Below are 19611 nucleotides of genomic sequence, written 5' to 3' on the forward strand. Positions count from 1 at the left end.
CCTTGATTTCCATATCTTTGGTGATCATAGCTTTGGTTTCGCAACCTATGAGAGTATGGCGTCTAGCGAGGGAAATCACCACCGTAGAGGTCCTTACTTTGATGGTACTAATTTTGCTAGTTGGAAGCATAAGATGAAAATGTATATTCTTGGTCATAACCCCGCCGTTTGGGCTATTGTGCGCATTGGCTTGCAAGGTGATTTCTTCGAGGATGGAAAAGAACCAGATCGTGAAGCGTCCACGTAAGAAATGAAGATGTTGCAATACAATTCTCAAGCTTGCAATATTCTCTTTAATGGATTGTGCACCGAAGAATTCAAAAAAATCAGTCGCCTTGAGAATGCAAAGGAAATGCCGAGTCCGTCAAGGAATCCAAATTGGATGTGCTTCAAAGTCAACTTCACAAGTTCAAGATGAAGGATGGTGAAGGAGTCGCTGAGATGTACTCTAGGCTTGCTCTCATCAAAAATGAGATTGCCGGCATAGGAAGCGAAGATATGACCGACAAATTCATCATCAAGAAGATCCTAAGAGCCTTGGATGGAAAATATTATACTGTGTGCACCTTGATCCAAATGATGCCCAATTACAAAGATCTCAAGCCCACGGAAGTCATCCATATAATTGTTGCTCATGAGATGTCACTCAAGGATAAGGAAGAGCTCCACAACAAGTCAAGTGGTGCTTACAAAGCTTCAAGTGATGCTCCTACAACATCAAGTGAGAAACAAGTCTCCAATGAAGAATTGAGCTTAATGGTGAAGAACTTCAACAAGTTCTACAAGAATAGAAGCAAAGAGAGAAGCTCCAAGTGAAGACCTACAATGACAAAAGATCTTCTAGTCGTTATCATAATTGCTACAATTGTGGAAGACCCGGACACAACTCCAATGAGTGTACGGCTCCCTACAAGAAAATAGAAGATTCACCAAAAAGGAGAAGTAGAAGAGATGAATCACCTCCAAGAGAAAGGAGTAGAGATGATCGTTATGAACGAAGACCCTCTCGTAGAAGCAAGGATTCGGAAAGGAAGGACAAATCATCAAAGAGCTACACAAGACGAAGACGTCAAGATCACGTTGGTGAATGGGTATCACTACAGGAATCAGGCACTTTGCCGTCTGCCATGGCTGACGGCAAAGGCATGCCTGGAGGACGGCAAAGGCCTTTGTCATCCGCCAGCACACGGCAACAGGTCCGGCTAAATAAGCTATGACAAAGGGTTCTTTGTCGTCTGCTGGCGGACGACAAAGATGAAATGGTCTTTGCCGTCCGCCAGCTGACGGCAAAGAGCCTGGATGGCACATGTGTCAGTTTAGGTCCGTTAGGAGGTTAACGGCATGCTCTGTCGTCTGCCAGCAGACGACAAAGTGCCCATATAGGCCAGCCCAGGTAGCTGCCACGTGGCATGCTATGCCGTCTCCTGGTAGACGACAAAGATGCAAATGGCTTTGCCGTCTGCCAGCAGACAGCAAAGCAACCATATAGGCCAGCCCAGTGCCCCAGGTTGCACAGGTAGCTGCCACATGGTAGCTTTGCCGTCTGTTGGCTGATGGCAAAGCTCTTTGCCATCTGGCAGCAGGCGACAAAGTACCTGTACAGCCCCTGTTTTTTCTGTTTTTTCTTAAATTCATTCAATTTGACAGAATTTCAGATATATATATTATATATATATATATATATACACATTTGAAAATAATTTCAACAAGCATACCAACAATAATTTTCCACTGAACATATCCAACATACAAGTTTCCAACAACATATCCAACATATACAATGGTTTCCAACAACATATACATACATACATATCCAAAACAAGTTTCCAACATATCAACATATCCAAAAGGAAGCACAAGGAGAAGAGTACACTCCATCAATGCAAGCTTCCTCATCTAAAGCAAATCTGCAAAATAGGAAAGATGAAAGTTAGAAGAAGAAGAAGACTAGCTAGAAGAAAAAGAAGAAAAAGCAGAAGAAGAAGAAGAAGAAGAAGAAGAAGAAGAATTTATCTTCTCTTTCTTTTTCTCCTCTCCTCTTCTTTATCTTCTTCTTCTTCTAACTAAGGTAGGAAAAATGCCCTTTTTTAGCTAAGCTAGGTAAAAATGCTAAGTGTGTAGGTCAGTTTAGAGGTAAGCTAGGTAAATAGGTCATTTTCGAGCTAACCTAGGTAAAATAGATCATATTGGAGCTAACCTAGGTAAACTTGGTCATTTTGGATCTAACCTAGCTAATTATGCCATCTTTGAGTTAACTAAGCATATTTGCCATTTTTTACATAAGTAAGCTAACTATAGGTCTTTATTGAGCTAACCCAGATAACTAAGCATATTAGAGCTAATTTAGCATTTTAGAGCTAACTTAGGTCATTTTTTTAGCAAACACAATGGGGAAGGCCCCCACTGTAACTCTGATTTTCATTAATATGATAAAAACAAGTTACATCACTGTACAGGGATTAGCATGTCAAGAGAAAATAATCTACAAGTAATCTACAGGGATCTGCATTTCTTCTTCTTCTTCTTCGTCTTCGTCTTCGTCTTCTTCTTCTTCTGCTGCTTCTTCTTCTTCTTCTTCTTCCCTCGTACTTCATCAAGTACGACTACAAGTCCAAGGATTCCCATCAAGTTGATGTGAATCCCAAAGAAGAAGAACTAGAGTGTTCTTGAGGGTGACTCCGCCAACATACTTCACTCATATTCATTTTGGCAAGGATATGTGCAATCAACTTCCATATCTTGCACTAGTTCATGGAATCACAAACCCTCTTGTTGGTAAGACAAGGGACAAGGTAACCTAATGCTTTCATGGACATCATCATATATGTGTTTCTTGTGGGACTAACCCATGTAGGCGAAGTGCAACACTCCAATGGATTGCTCCAAATGGTCTACATCAACATTGAGCATCCACGTATTCAACGTCTACATGAAATCATCATCGACAAAATCCAAGGTTAGTTCATCCCTGTTAGGGGGGATATCACATCTAGGGGGAGCTTTGCTCTAAACAAATTGAGCTAAAGCAACTCTAATCGTGTGAACACAACAATGCTTTATGTAAAAGTGGTAACCCCACTTGTGCTTAAACGATGAGTGTGACCTATGATCAAATGTTCTCATTTGACTCCTAAGTCAATATACTCATATATAGATGACCTAGTCATCGCCAATTGCTTGATAGATGCTAGAGTGTATGTGCATGCCTTGTCACATGTTTTATTTGCTCTCTTATTGTGTGAGCATGTTGGTTGCATAATTTTCTCCATTCGAGGACATGCATTTGTTGTTTTGATTGTTTGGTTTTTATTGGCCAAATGGATGGACAAGAATGCCTAAGAACTCCCTATAGCTATCTATGCTTTTTCTCTTCTCAAATTCTATTCTTGCTACATCACAAAATTTGAACAAGTCTTTTTCGGACCCTCCGGGTGAGGAGCACTCAAAGCCACCGATCCGTCAAGGGCTGACTTCCAAAACCTCTTAGTGAATTTCGGTCAGACCAACACATTCATATTCGGTCCCATTGAAACCACTAAGCCGGTTAGAACTGTTCGGTCTCACCGAGTTGCAGCAACTGCAAGTAGTTTTGCATCTCGGTGCCACCGAACCATTCCACTCGGCACCGCCGACCGCTAATGGGTATATATACTCCACGGCCCGTCATTTGGAACATTCTTCAAACTCTCGAGCCAGCCCCCCCCATTGTTGCCGCTCTTGGTCTCCGGATCATCACCGTTTCCACCTGTGCACCGTCGTCGCAGGTCTCCGCCGCCGTCAACAGGAATCGCCTCCGCCATTGCCATCATAGTGAGCCATTACCAAGTTAGGGTATGGTTCGGCCTCTTTGTGCAATTTCCTTTCTCCGATTCAATGCACAAAGTAAATGCTTGTATTCTTGCCACGATTGAAAACTTTCTATCCACACAAAAACTCCTCTAGACTAGATTTGATGCAAAATCTTAGGGCTAGGTTTCCGCCAAACTCATCTCAAACCGATTGAATTGAAGTTTTCGGTCCCACCGATTGGCCCTGACCATTGCACTAAGTACAACTCGGTCTGACCGAAACGTACTGATCGGTGAGAGTGAAAGCAATTTCTCAGTGAAACCCTAGCATCTCGGAGTCACCGAACTGCAACTCGGTCTGACCGAAACTGCATGTTTAGACTCTGTTAAGTGCTTCGGTGTCGCCGAGATTATCAAATCAGTAGCTCCGAAATGCTTTTTCCAGAAAACTAAAGTTAAGATTTTGAACCATTTTTGCAAAAACCTGTTGTCTTTTGTGATGCTCATCTACTCTACCTACATCCATCTATTCACAGGGTCAGTTGAAGAGTTGTCTGAGGCCAGTGATAGACAGAACAGGTCAGAGGAGCAAGTCAACCTCAGTGAGGGCACAAGCCCTACTGGTAGCTATGGTGAGGGCAGTAGAAGCACTCCTAGAAACTTTCCAAAAGCTGCTACCAGACAGACGAAGAAGAGGAATTCCGACAGTGAAGATGAGGATCTTGTGATTGGGGAAGAAGTGACTTCCAAGAAGAAAGTGGTCAAGAAGGAATATGTTGTTGCTCCTGCCACCACCAAGCCAGACCTTCACAAGAAAGCTCCTGCCAAGAGAGCTTCCATTTCCAAAGCCAGAAAATCTACTGCTGCCCATGAGACTATGGAGTTCACACTTGAGCCCAGAGAGGAAGATGAAGCTGCTGGTGGAAAGAAGAAAAGGAAAGAGAGAGTCAAGAAGACTATGGCCAGAGTTATTGGTAGACCATCCATAATGATGGATGAGGATGAAGATGAGGAGGAGGAGGAAGAGCCTGTTGCACCTCCTGCAAAGTCTCAAACGTTGATGGCCGATGCCATCAAGACTGGTGCTGCTCCTTCCAAGACCAAGTCTGCTCCCAAACATGATGCACCCAAGCCTTCTGTTCCAAACAGATCCGCAAGAAGTATCCTAGCTACAGAGAAGAATAAGGCCCTAGTTCCTAAGGTCCAAGAGGATGATGAGCCACTAGTACTCAGGAAACTAAAGCCAAAGATTCCAGATCACAATGATGATCATCCAGTGGTTGAGAACATGAAGTTGAGGAAGGATCATGGTCTGAGATTATGGAGACAGACAGATCCATATGCCACAAGGAGGAGGACTGTTGTTGACTGCCATTTTCATACCATAGAACAACATGACTCCTATGATACTGTGTTGCTAGACAAGAAGCCCATAGTGTGTGACATGTAATGGGTTGATTGGGAATATATTGATGAAAATGAAGACTATTTTCCCCATGTTCATGGGAGCTTCAGGCTAAATGGACTTGATGGTTTTGTTGGACAAGAGCTCACCAAGTGGAACAATGAGATGATAATGCAATTTTACTCCATTGCCCACTTCTATCCAGATGGAAAGACAGTGTGGATGACTGAGGGCACCAGGTACTAGTCATCAATCTCTGAATAGGCTGAGCTCATCAATGCTCCCAAGGAAGAAGATGATGATCTTGATGTTTATGGCAAACCTAGGAAGGATCACAACTCCATGGCTAACATGTATAAGCCTATTCCTGATGCAGCCCTAGAGACTCACAAGCTTGGATCAATCTACTACCTGCTTGCTGGATTGACCACCATGAACACCATCTTGAGGCATACTTTGTTGCCCAAATCTGGAGATCAAAGAATGATACATGGCCATTCCATCAACTTGCTATATTTGTTTGATATTCCCCAAAAATTCAAAGTCATGAGCTTAATAGTTTAGACAGTTGATACGTCTCCAACGTATCTATAATTTATGAAGTATTCATGCCATATTTACAACAGTTTTATATGGTTTGGTATGATTTGATAAGAACTAGCCTGGACTGGCGCTATTTTTAGCAGAACTACCGTGGTGTCGTTTTTTGTGTAGAAATAAAAGTTCTCGGAATGGGCTGAAAATTTACGACGATTTTTTATGGACCAACAGAGACCCCCGAAGCACCGGAGCTGAGCCAGGAAGTGGGTGGCCACAAGCAGCCAGGGCATGCCCTGGGGGTAGAGCGCACCCCTACGGCTTGTGGGCACCTCGGGCACCCCTTGATGGGAGACCGACGCCAGAAATTCTTATAAATACCCATACCTCGGTAAAGAACCCTAGGTCAGAAGTTCCACCGCCGCAAGCCTCTGTAGCCACGAAAAATCCATCTAGGCCCTCTCTGGCACCCTGCCGGAGGGGGCCATCATCACCGAAGGCCATGGAGGAGGAAGTTGGAGGGGGCCATCATCACCATGGAGGCCAAGGACCAGAGGGAGAACCTCTCCCCATCTAGGGGGGCATGGAGGAGTAAGCACAAGGGGAGACTCTCTCCCCCTATCTTTCGGTGGCACCGGAGTGCCGCCCGAGGAACCATCGCCGCGGTGATCGTCTTCATCAACATCACCATCTTCATCACCTTCCTCATCTCTTTTAAGCGGTCCGCTCTCCCGCACCCCACTATAATCCCCTACTTGAACATGGTGCTTTATGCCACATATTATGATCCAATGATATGTTGCCATCCTATGATGTTTTGAGTAGATTTCTTTTATCTTTTGGGTTGATTGATGTTCTAGATTGGTTTGAGTTGTATGTTTTATTTTGGTGATGTCCTATGGTGCCTTACATGCCGCGCACACATGAAGGATTCCCCCTCTAGGTTGTTGCAATACATTCATGATTCGCTTATAGTGGGTTGCTAGAGTGGCAGAAGCTTAAACCCGAGTAAGGGGGTTGTTGTGTATGGGATAAAGGGGACTTGATACTCTAATGCTATGGTTGGGTTTTACCTTAATGATCTTTAGTAGTTCCGGATGCTTGCTAGAGTTGCAATCATAAGTGCATATGATCCAAGTAGAGAAAGTATGTTAGCTTATGCCTCTCCCTCATATAAAATTGCAATAATGACTACCGATCTTGTTAACAATTGCCTAGGATAATACTGCACACCGATCCATCATTATTCCACACTCGCTATTTACAATATATAGTAATATATTCTAACTTTATGTTACCAACACCTATTTCTACATTTTAGTTCTCCGGTATCATACAAAGCTATCCTCCTCATACCCACAATGTAGATTTATTTCTTGTTTCTAGATGAAATCAAACGCTTGGTGTACGTAGAGTTGTATCGGTGGCAGATCGGACTTGAGAGAATATTGATGTTACCTTTATCTGCTTGTGGGTGATGGCCCACAAGTATAGGGGATCAATTGTAGCTCTTTTCGGTAAGTAAGAGTGTCAAACCCAACGAGGAGCAAAAGGAAATGACAAGTTGTTTTCAGCAAGGTAATGTCTGTAAGTGCTGAAATTGTAAGTAATAGAGTAGTTTGATAGCAAGATAATTTGTAACGAGCAAGGAACGATAATAGTACCAAAAGTGCAGCAAGGTAGCACAATCCTTTTGAGGCGAAGGACAGGCCAAAACGGTCTCTTATAATAGGCAAAGCGTTCTTGAGGGTACACGGGAATTTTATCTAGTCACTTTCATCATGTTGATTCGATTCATGTTCGCTAGTTTGATCATTTGATATGTGGGTGGACCGGTGCTTAGGTGTTGTTCTTCCTTGAACAAACCTCCTACTTATGATTAACCCTCTCGCAAGCATCTTCAACTACGAGAAAAGTATTAAGAATAAATTCTAACCATAGCATTAAACTTTTGGATCCAATCGGTCCCTTACGGAATAGCGCATAAACTAGGGTTTAAGCTTCTGTCACTCTCGCAACCCATCATCTAATAAATACTCCACAATGCATTCCCTTAGGCCCAAATATGGTGAAGTGTCATGTTGTCGACGTTCACATGACACCACTAAGGGAATCACAACATACATACTATCAAAATATCGAACACATATCAAGTTCACATGATTACTTGCAACATGATTTCTCCCATGACCTCAAGAACAAAGGTAACTACTCACAAATGATAATCATGCTCAAGATCAGAGGGGTATTAAATAGCATATTGGATCTGAACATATAATCTTCCACCAAATAAATCATATAGTAATCAACTACAAGATGTAATCAACACTACTAGTCACCCACAATCACCAATCCATAGTTTCGGTAACAAGATTGAACACAAGAGATGAACTAGGGTTTGAGATGAGATGGTGTTGTTGAAGATGTTGATGGAGATTGCCCTCCCCAAGATGGGAGAGTTGTTGGTGATGATGAGGACGATGATTTCCCCCTCCGGGAGGGAAGTTCCCCCAGCGGAATCACTCCGCAGGAGGGCAAAAGTGCTCCTACCTTAGTTCCGCCTCGAGGCAGCGGCGCTCCATCCCGAAAGTCCTATCCTTATTTTTTTTCTAGGTAAAAATGACCTATATACCAGAAGAAGGGCACCAGAGGTGGCCCTGGGTGAGCACAACCCACCAGGGCGCGCCTGGGCTCCCTGGCGCGCCCAGGTGGGTTGTGCCCACCTGGTGGGCACCCTCTGGTAATTATTTGCTCCAATATTCTTCATATATTCCATAAAAATTCTCCGTGAAGTTTCAGCTTGTTTGGAGTTGTGAAGAATAGGTAGCCTGATGTAGCTTTTTCAGGTCCAGATTTCCAGCTGCCGGAATTCTCCCTCTTTGTGTGTACCTTGCATATTATGAGAGAAAAGGCATTAGAATTAGTCCAAAAAGCATTATTATGCATAAAAACATCATAAATAACAATAGGAAATCGTGATGCAAAATGGACGTATCAACTCCCCCAAACTTAGACCTCGCTTGTCCTCAAGCGAAAACCGAAATCAAAAAACATGTCCACATGCTTAGAGAGAGAGGTGTCGATAAAAACAAAATACGAACATAGAAGCATCATGTTGATTATTATAACAACAACAAACTTAAACATAAGGCTTTTGTCATAGAACTTTATCATAGACTTCTCATGAATAAGTGACAATTCATCACACTATCGAAGTATAAAGCATAAACTCTATTAGAAACCAACAAACTATGTTCTCAGTCAACTTTGCAACTACAATTCATCATCTTTTTTAGGAAGGGTCACGTATCGGAGGCTTTAGGCAAGACCACATACTCAGCCATCATATAGTCTTCTATGATTACTAACACTCACCGCATACACATGAGCAAAACGTTTCAACCGGACACATAAAAAGATAGGGGCTTATAATTTCGCCTCCCAACTTATTCACCTCAAGGGTGATGTCAACAATAATAACTCATGCTACCCATATTCAACTGGACATATGTGCCTAGCTCTTTCCTCACCACATGATGCTTGCCAAAGGAGAAAAATAAAAAGGAATAGAGAGAAAACTTTGAATCTTTGCATAAAAGTAAATACATAAAAGTAAAAGATAGGCCCTTCGCAGAGGGAAGCAGAGGTTGCCCTGCGCTTATTTGTTTGTATGCTCAACCCCTTAGTGCAAAAGAATGTCATGTTGTATTGCCCCTTGTGATGGCAACCTTTATTATGCAGTCTGTCGCTTTTATTCTTCACCATCACAAGTTCGTACAACGCTCAATTTTCTCTTACACTAAATGATCTCACACTTTCAGAAGAAATTTTTATTTCCTTATTGCACCGATGACAACTTACTTGAGGGATCTTGCCCAATCCCTAGGTAGGTATGGTGGACTCTTGAGAATAAGATGTGGGTTTAAGGGTTTTTGGATGCACAAGTAGTATCTCTACTTGGTGTGGAATTTTTAGCTAGCAAAGATAGGGGCAAGCACCACATGTTGAAGGATCTATGACAATATAACTTCTATGTGAAATGAACAAACATAAATCATTAAGTTGTCTTCCTTGTCCAACGTCAACAATTTTGGCATATAATATTTTGATGGGCGCTCACAATCACAAAAGATTTCTAGGATATTATATTTATATGTGAATCTTCTCTTCCCTTATTGATTCTTTCATGAGTTGCATCATTGACTAATGCTATGTTTGTCAATCACTAATAAAACTTTCTACTTATACTTTTCCTTATGTGGTGTCATCACCTACCATAAGATTAGCATATGATCTTCTTGATTTATTTCCTTTTTCCTTTTATTTGTTTCCTTTCTTTTTATTGCAACATGAAAGTAAACAAAGCAAAAACTCAAAGTAAACTTTATTATATATCTTGCACACGATTACAAGGATAGATCACTAAGCAAACTCTTGAAAAGAAAGGATCAAACTAAACTTTTGTTCATCTAAGGCAAAAGATCAAACTAAAATAAGTAAAGGCAAAAGATAGTGGGGATGATACGATACCAGGGTGCCTCCCCCAAGCTTGGCAGAAGCCAATGGGAGTGCCCATACCCGATACTCAATTTTCTTTTGGCGGTGAAGAAGAAGGTGGTGATGTAGAAGAGATCTTGTCCTTAGGTTTCCATGGTAGAGGTCCACCATCATAAGAGGAGGAGTGAGTCTCACGGGTCCTGCAACCGGCAGCCAAACTCATACTTTTAAACCTCACCTCATATTCAAAGACTTGGTTTTGGAGATCATAGATCTGGCTTTGGAGGAAGTTGATTTGCTCGTTGAGGGTGAAGACGATGTTCTTCATGGACTTTCCATCCACCTTGAGATCACGCAAAAGGTCCGTGATCATGAGGTGATTGGCATTGAGTCCACGCTCCACCATCCCCTTACACCGGAAGACCTCCTGCTCCATAGGTTCAAGCTTGGCCTCGACGGTTCCTGTCCCCTTGGTACCTTGGACATCTGTTAGATTATGGGATCCGCAAACCCTTGAGAGGTTCGAACTCTGGGGTGCGTGCGGAGATCTCAACCTACCCAGCCTGCCTACTCGCGATCCTCCAAAGCCTAACGCGTCGAGCTCAAAGAGACACAGAGACACAACAGTTTATCCTGGTTAGGGCCACCTTGTGGTGTAATACCCTACTCCAGCATTTTGGTGGATTGCCTCGAAGGGCTGAGGATGAACTAGTACAGCGGATGAACTGGCCTCAGGAGGTGAGGTGTTCTTGAGCTGGTATGGTGTGCTCTAGTTCTACTTGTCCTTCTCTCGTCCCCCTTCTATGGTGGTGGCTAGTCCTATTTATAGAGGCCTTGGTCCTCTTCCCAAATATGAGCGGGAAGGGATCCCACAACGGTCGGATTTGAAAGGGGACAAGTAGTACAGCTTATCCTGACAAAAGTAGTCTTCGCCTGCGAAAAAGCCTCTGGTCGTGATGCTGCGGTGGGCTCATCGATGACCTCCGTCCTACCGTCCTGGCGGTCTTGGTCTCATTGCACCGAAATGGAAACCTGTGCTCTGCGCCCACCTGGCGCCCGCCTGGCCTTGGTCGTCATGGCTCACGTCAGCTGAGACTCGTGAGGTGACCTTGCATAGAACTCTCCGCCCCTCAGGAGCCAGCCTGAGGAGGCCGATACCCTCGGGGGTCTTGGCATTGCCCGCCTCGCGAGGCTTGGCCCCTCGCGAGGGTCTTGCGGTGTTGGTGTTGAAGCTGGCCCGTTCTAGGCCATCGATGGAGCCACGTGGTGGGCCGCAGGCAGGCATGGTTGGATACCCCCAAATCCAGGACGCCGACAATAGCCCCCGGGCCCAAGGCGCGCTCGGACTTGGCTTCCAGGCGAAGCCAAAGGGCAAGTGTGGAGCGCTGCGGGCCCTAACAGCCTGCGGCCTTGGAGACGCGTGGCGGTTGATGGGACGTGGGCGTCTCCACTTCCCCACGCCGCCTTGATATCAGGTAGACCCAGCAGTCGCCCGTTGCTAGTGCAGCTCGCCCCTCGCAAATTACCGTGCTCGGCTCTTGTTTCCTCCTTTCCAACCTTTCCGCCACGTCCATAGATCCGGCGCCGGTGCCTCGCCCTTTTTAGCACTCGCCATGGCTCCCAAGCCGAGGAAGAAGAAGGGGAAGCCGCTCGCCCCGGCCGGTCCTCCGCCGGCCCTGGAGCCAGCTCTTGAGCAGTCGACGATGATCAATGAGGAGGGGCTGGACAAGGTTTGCTATGCGCTTGTCGCTGATTCCAATGAGGGGAGGGCGACGGCTGTCCGCCCTGCATCTTGGCGAGCGAGAGAGATGAGCGCCACCGAGATCCCCATCTATCTCCATGCTCTTCTCACGGGGTTGATTCCTCCCTTCTCCCCTTTCTTCAATGCTGTGATATTGCATTAACAGATCCACCTGCTACATCTGGACCCCTGCTCTATTATCCTTCTTGCCGTCTTCACTTTCCTCTGCGAGGCCATGGTTGGCATCACTCCTTCCGTGGCCTTGTTTCGCCATTTCTTCTTGCTTCGGTTGGTCGATGCCCGCCAATGCTCTGGGTGCGCGACCTTCGAAGCTGTGGCCGCAACCGCTGGTTCGGGAATCAACTTCAAGCTCTCGCCCACTGCGAAGGGATTCCGGAAGCAGTGGCTCCTTATGGATGCCCGCGCGTTCAGCCCCGTGCTCCATACTCCTGGGGCGCCGGCCTCGCCCAGCTCCGGCTGGTGCCACGAGAGGCTCTCCGACCGGCGTCTTGCTTTCGTCTGGAAGAGATTGGCGAGGCTTTAGGAACTGGAAGTGACGGCGCCAATGGTGGTGAAGGTATTTGTCAGGCAGCGCATCGCTCCCCTCCAGCGCCATTCTCGCCCGATGGGATTTCGCAGGCGTCGGAGATCCGATGAGGCTGCAGAGGCCATCGCTGGCTGCCGATACCTTGAGCGTGGTGCTCAAACTCCTGACCGGCGAGCCCGAGCCTACTGACCTTCCGGGGGGTGGCTGCCTTCTCTATCTGTGCTCGAACAAGGCGGCCTTTGCTGCGTAGATGCCTCTGTTTGACGTGTGGGGGTTGCTCCCCGAGGGCCTTGAAGGGCCCCGCGAGAACCCTGTCTTCGTGGCCCCTCTCCTGATCGACCCTGCCGCGCGCGCCCCGAGTGTGGAGGCAAGGAGGCGCGCGCCTCCAGCAGCTATCGAGGGCTCCTCCGGAGGCCCAATGTCGTTCGTGGCCCAGGAAGCCGAGGCTCCTGGGGCCCTGGAAGGAGCTGCTGCAGGACCGATGCGACCCCAAGCTCCGGGGGCAGAGGCTACTGATGCCCTGGGTGGTGGCTCCAAAGTGGCTGCTGACAGTGAGGATCCCACCAATGGCTCCGGAGCCACGAGCCAGAAGATCTCGTCGGGCGCCCCTGCTCTCGGGACCGCTGCCCTGGCTGCCCCGTCGAGCGCTCCCCCTCTTGAGGATCACCCGTCGGGGTCCGGTCGGCCCCGCATGTGCCTTGAGTTGCTCCTGAAGAGGAAGAGGTCCCCTTGCCGCAACGATGGCACCCGTCGGCCGCTGAAGCCGAGGAGATACATAGCTGCCGAAGAGTAAGTACCTTTGCTCTTGACCTCCTTGCACGTCGCGTTTTCTCATGGCTGGGGGTCTGCACGGCCCCCGCGAAGGCGAAACCTTGGGAAGCAGGCGTCCCCAAGGATTCCAGCTTGACGCATGCGTACAGCCCCCAGCGCCCTAATCCTGTGCAGGGCATGGGACCGACTTCAGTTGACACGACGTCGCGAGGGTGCCCCGGAACCGGGCCCCATGCTCCCTCTCCCCGCGACTCTGCCCGCGAGACGGGGGATGCACCGGTGATCCTTCCCTTGTCATTGCCGGCAGGGTGTGCCCCATGGGCGGCCTTCATCTTCAAGTTGTGGGGCTACACCAGCCAGCCCCCGGCCGGCGGCTGGCGGAGCACCCAGCGCCTCCCGAGCGGCCTCCGGAGTCGGCGAAGGTCTTGGCGATGAGCTCGCGCTCGCTCGCGAGCGCAGCGCTGTGCGCTTCGGGCTCTTCGGTGAAGCGATGTGTGCGATGGTCCATCTTGATGGGGAGCTTGCCAACGTCGACAGCAGGCTTGAGGCAGAGGACCGCCGCCTGGAGGATGAGTGGTAGCGGCTGAAGGTTGCCATCAACCTTGGGAAGCTTCAGCGTGACAAAGCTGAAGCGCGCGCGGCGGCCTCGCTTACGACTTCTCGCGAAGCTTGCGCCCGCGCCATGGAAGAGGCCAAGGCAGCCAACCACCGCCGTGAGGCGGCTGAGGAGCGGGAGCGAGATCTTCTGTCTTCAAATGCGGCTCTGCAGTGCGAAGTGAAGAAGCATCGCGCCCTGCTGGCCTCCTCACCAGGCAAGGTGTCCCTTGCCAAGGCAGAGCTCCTGAGGCGCCATGAAGATTTGACGCTGGAGACCATGGAACACAGCTTGGCGTTGGAGAGGCTGGAGGTGAGGGAGCAACAGGCCGCCGTGGCTGAGGACGCCGTCGCTGCCCGAGAAGCTCAGGTCCAGCTGGAGGTGGAGGAGAGAGCGGCGAAGGCACGCGCTGAGCTGGCTGGGAGACACCGCCTGGACCTGGAGCTGCTCAAGGCTGAGCTTGAGGGCCGGACCTCCGCCCTGAAGACCGAGCTGCAGTCTGTGGAGCAGCGTGAGAGCGCTGCTCGAGAAGCCCTAATTTCTTTTGAATCTGCCTTGGCCTCCGTCCGAGCCGAGATGTCTTCTATTCAGCAGCAGATCAAGGACACAGCAGCCCAGGCGGAGAGGACCGTGGGCGAAGTGAATTGCCACCAGACGCTGCAGCGCGAGCATGCCTCGATGCTTCAGGGCCTCAGACTCAGAGCTAACTCCGCCTTGGGCACCATCTGCGACGACAGCGCTCCTCACCCGCACGAGAACGACTACGCCAGCCACCTGAACTTCTTCACCGACATCATGACCCGCATGGAGGCTAGGGCTGCAAGGTCTCGCGAGCTTGTAGCGGAGAGGAGCCGTGGTCTTCTGGGTCACGTGTTCTCGCGTGTCTTCAGCCACCTCCTCAACTGCGATCCCACTTTGACTTTGACGCTGTGCTAGTCCCTGTGCCCCCGGTTGTCCAGGACAACCTGGCCGGGTGGGTGGATGACCATGTGGACACCTTGGTAGCAGAATTCGCCCCGGAGGATGACACGGTCGTGATCGCGGCCGAAGGAGTTGGCGCGGATGGTGATGACGAGGAGGACGGCATCCTCGACGCAAGCAGCGTAGACGGAGGTGATGAAGAAGGGACATCTAGCTAGGCCCGTGTTTCTTTTGCTTTGACTTGTATTACGAAAACTTGAACGCATCCTTGTCAGAGCATTTTGGAAAGGGGGTGCCCCTTATGTGTGATATTGCTAAATGCTTTTGAAGTAGCACCCGGAGCGGGGCCCCGCAGGGCTGCAGGTCGCCGAGCAAGGTAGTTGTTTATGACTTATCTTGGGTTTCGGGGGTCTTGAGTGAGGCCTGGCATCACGGTCGCACTCCTTCTCCTGAGGCGAGCCTGTTGCGGGCTCGCGAGGTTCTATGCCTCTCGAGGGGTCGCCGGCCTGCCGTAGAGTGCATCGTGAGAAGCCCACTGCCAGACCGTGACGAGGAGGGCGCGCGAGGCGGCCGCACCCTCGAGCCCCCTGGGGGAGCGATCGGCACCAGCGCATACACCGTACCCAGCCGCCGCTCGCGAGGCGCTTGAGGGCAGGGTAGTAGTCACGAGTTCCAGAAAGAACGCAAGAACTGAAGGCAAGAGAGCGACACGAACGAGAAAACTCCCCCCATTTTTATAAACGCATGAAAAACAAACTGCTTCAAAAAGTCGGCAAGCAAGTACAAAAAGGAGGCAAAAAGCAGACATCCGCGTCTGGCGCCTAGCTAGTCTTCAGTCTTCTCACCAGCGTGGAGCTAAGTGCTTCCACTGGCTGGGCATAGTCATTGGGGACAGTGTCGACGGCCAGTGCGGACCATGGTGCTTCCACTAGGACGTGGGCGGGAGCCCCCGTGAGGCCCCAAGGCGGCACTCAGGAGACTCCGGGGCGTGTACAACCCCACTCATTATTACGTGAGAGTGCCACGAGCGGAGACCTTCACAGGCCGGAGATTTGCTTCATGTTGCCCGACGAGGACCCCGCCGTGCGCCACCCCTGACTACCGTTGGGGAGACCTGAAACCAGGACAAGGCCAAGGGGCCAGGGGGACGCTTGCGGCGTCCTTGGCGACCGTAGGCCCCCCACCAGGGAAAAGGGCTCGCCGGCGCCTTCCCTAGCGGGGAACCTACCTCCAGGCAGGGCCCTGCTTCGTGCGGCGCGAGGAGGACCCTGCCACCGGGCTTCCCCCGCGTTGCTCCCAATGTCCTTCGCGCTCCTGCGGGGGATCCGTCGTCCTGAGAGTCCTGGTGGCAGCTGCACCCTGGTTCACCTGCGATCGATGGTCAACGTAAGCATGCTCCTGCGGCGTTAGCTGTACCCAGAGGCTGTCGCCGTTGGAGATGTTGACGGGGCTTGGTGGCGGCTCGAAGGAGAGCTCGGCCTCGTGTATATCCAGCACCCAGCCTGGCGTGGGGGATCAGCTGGGGCCCTCTCCCCGCGCGTGCCTTAGATCCATCGTGACGGGGACGTAGGCTTCCGGGCTGTTCACACCAGAAGTGCCGCCCGGCTGCCTCATGTTCCCGCCTTATTCAGCCGCCCTCTGGTCCTGTTGGCCAGGGGTCGGCGCTCCAGTGCGGTCCGTGGTGATGTCGCCTGGAGCAGCCCCGCGCCGAGGGGGCATGTTTGGGGTGGCGCGGGCTGCTCCGCGGGGCTGGTCGGCGTCGAGAGGCTCTCCAGGGCCCCTGGGAGGGGCGCGCGGTTGTGTCGGGGATGAGCGCGCGCCCCCACCACCGCCTGTGACATGGGCAGGGTGCGGAACGACGCTACCCCCTGCATGCTGCATCCAGCAGCTCGGCGACCCGTTCCAGCAGGGCGTCGCGGCCGCTCTCCTGCAGCCTGCACCGCAGGAGCTCTCGGGCCACGATGACTGCTGCCCGCATGTTTGCTTGTTCCCTGTGCGAGTGCGGAGCGGTTGCTGCAGCGTAGTTCGCAGATCGCGCGGCGGCGCGGCAGCGGCGCGACGCCAGTGGAGAAGGTTGCGCCACGCGCCCCCCGCGGTCGGTCGCCCCTAGCGGAACGTGGGCCGCGATCAGAGCAGATTGGAGGTCTTCCTCATCGGCGGGCGCTGCCGAGGAGGCCTGGACGACGACCCAGTGTTCGACATGCGCTCGCGGAGTATCGGCCATGGCGTCGGTGGAGCGGCGGACGACTGGTCGACGGAAGAGATGATCCCACGCACCCCTACCTGGCGCGCCAAATGTCAGATTATGGGATCCGCAAACCCTTGAGAGGTTCAAACTTTGGGGTGCATGCGGAGATCTCAACCTACCCAGCCTGCCTACTCGCGATCCTCGAAAGCCTAACTCGTTGAGCTCAAAGAGACACAGAGACACATCAGTTTATCCTGGTTCGGGCCACCTTGTGGTGTAATACCCTACTCCAGCGTTTTGGTGGATTGCCTCGAAGGGCTAAGGATGAACTAGTATAGTGGATGAACTGGCCTCACGAGGTGAGGTGTTCTTGAGCTGGTGTGGTGTGCTCTAGTTCTACTTGTCCTTCTCTCGTCCCCCTTCTATGGTGGTGGCTAGTCCTATTTATAGAGGCCTTGGTCCTCTTCCCAAATATGAGCGGGAAGGGATCCCACAACGGCCGGATTTGAAACGGCACAAGTAGTACAGCTTATCCTGACAAAAGTAGTCTTCGCCTGCGAAAAAGCCTCTGGTCGTGACGCTGCGGTGGGCTCGTCGATGACCTCTGTCCTGCCGTCCTGGCGGTCTTGGTCTCGTTGCACCGAAATGGAAACCTGCGCTCTGTGCCCGCCTGGCGCCCGCCTGGCATTGGTCGTCATGGCTCACGTCACGTGAGCCTTGTGAGGTGACCTTGCATAGAACTCTCCGCCCCTCAGGAGCCAACCTGAGGAGGCCAATCCCCTCGCGGGTCTTGGCGTTGCCCGACTCGCGAGGCTTGGCCCCTCGCGAGGGTCTTGCGGTGTTGGTGTTGAAGCTAGGCTGTACTAGGACGTCGATGGAGCCACATGGTGGGCCGCAGGCAGGCAGGGCTGGATACCCCCAAATCCAGGACGCCGACAACATTGCGGATGTGAAGCACCCCCTCATGTATCTGGATGACTTAAGGGTGCTGCACCACCTCCCGCAAATATGGGTTGATGACGTTCTTGAAGAACTTGTCCTTGGAGGAGCTCGAAGCGGCCATGGCAGATGGGATCTGACAGAAAACAGCAAGGAAAAGAAAACATAAGATTTCTCCGTGATATGGTGGTCAATAGGTTCGGGGGTATATAAAGATTTTTTATCTTGGGGGACAAGCAAACTGTAGAAAAACGGAGTCCGGATGGTACCCGAGGTGGGCAGAACCCACCTGGGCGCGCCCTGGTGTCTTGTGCCCACCAGGCTATGCTTCCTGGAAGTTTCTTATTTTATTAATTTTCTAAATATTCCAAAACTAACAAAAAATATTTTTGCGGATTTTTCAGAGTCCGTTTACTTACCGTATCACGTACCTCCTTATTTTCACGATTCTGGAGTGTTCCAGAAGGACTCTTTTATGTGTTCCTCCGGTGTCAAAGTTTGGATAATATTACTTTCAACATTAATGGGCATACCTGAGATATAATGTTTTATTCGTTCCCCATTAACAACCTTCGGGTTAGTACCTTCGGCATTATTTATTCTGATAGCTCCAGAACGATAAACCTCCTCGATAACATAGGGTTCTTCCCATTTTGAGAGGAGTTTCCCTACAAACGATCTAAAACGAGAGTTGTACAAAAGAACATATTCTCCAACTTTAAACTCATGCTTTTAGATTCTTTTATCATGCCATCTTTGAACTTTTTTCTTTAAATAACTTGGCATTTCATAAGCTTGGGTTCTCCATTCATCTAAAGAGCTAATATCAAATAACCTCTTTTCACCAGCAAGTTTGAAATCATGGTTGAGTTCTTTGATTGCCCAATATGCTTTATGTTCTAACTCAAGAGGCAAATGACAAGCTTTTCCATAAACCATTTGATAAGGAGACATACCCATAGGAGTTATATGCTGTTCTATAAGGCCAAAGTGCATCATCAAATTTCTTCGACGAATTCTTTTGGGACCTATTGATAGTCTTTTGCAAAATTAGTTTTATTTCTCTATTGCTAAGTTCAACTTGGCCAGTAGACTGAGGATGATAAGGTGATGCAATTCTATGGTTAACATCATACTTGGCAATCATTTTACGGAAAGCGCCATGAATAAAGTGTGAACCACCCTCAGTCATTAAATATCTAGGGACTCCAAACCTTGGGAAAATAACTTCCTTAAGCATTTTAATTGAGGTGTTGTGAGCAGCACTACTGGTTGGAATAGCTTGTACCCATTTAGTAAGATAATCAACAGCAACCAAAATATGTGTATACCCATTAGAGGAAGGAAAAGGTCCCATGTAATCAAATCCCCAAACATCAAATAGTTCAATAGCAAGTGAATAATATAGGCATTTCTTGACGCTTACCGATATTACCTATTCTTTGGCATTCATCACAAAATAAGACAAACTTACGGGCATCCTTGAAGAGAGTAGGCCAATAAAATCTAGATTGCAATACCTTGTGAGCAGTTCTATCTCCAGCATGATGTCCTCCATATTCTTCGGAGTGACATTTCTGTAGGATTTGTCCCTATTCATGCTCAGGTACACAACGTCTAATAATACCATCTACTCCTTCTTTATAAAGATGTGGGTCATCCCAAAAGTAATGTCTTAAATC

Source organism: Triticum aestivum, chromosome 1D, assembly GCF_018294505.1.
Source record: "Triticum aestivum cultivar Chinese Spring chromosome 1D, IWGSC CS RefSeq v2.1, whole genome shotgun sequence".
NCBI lineage: Eukaryota > Viridiplantae > Streptophyta > Magnoliopsida > Poales > Poaceae > Triticum > Triticum aestivum.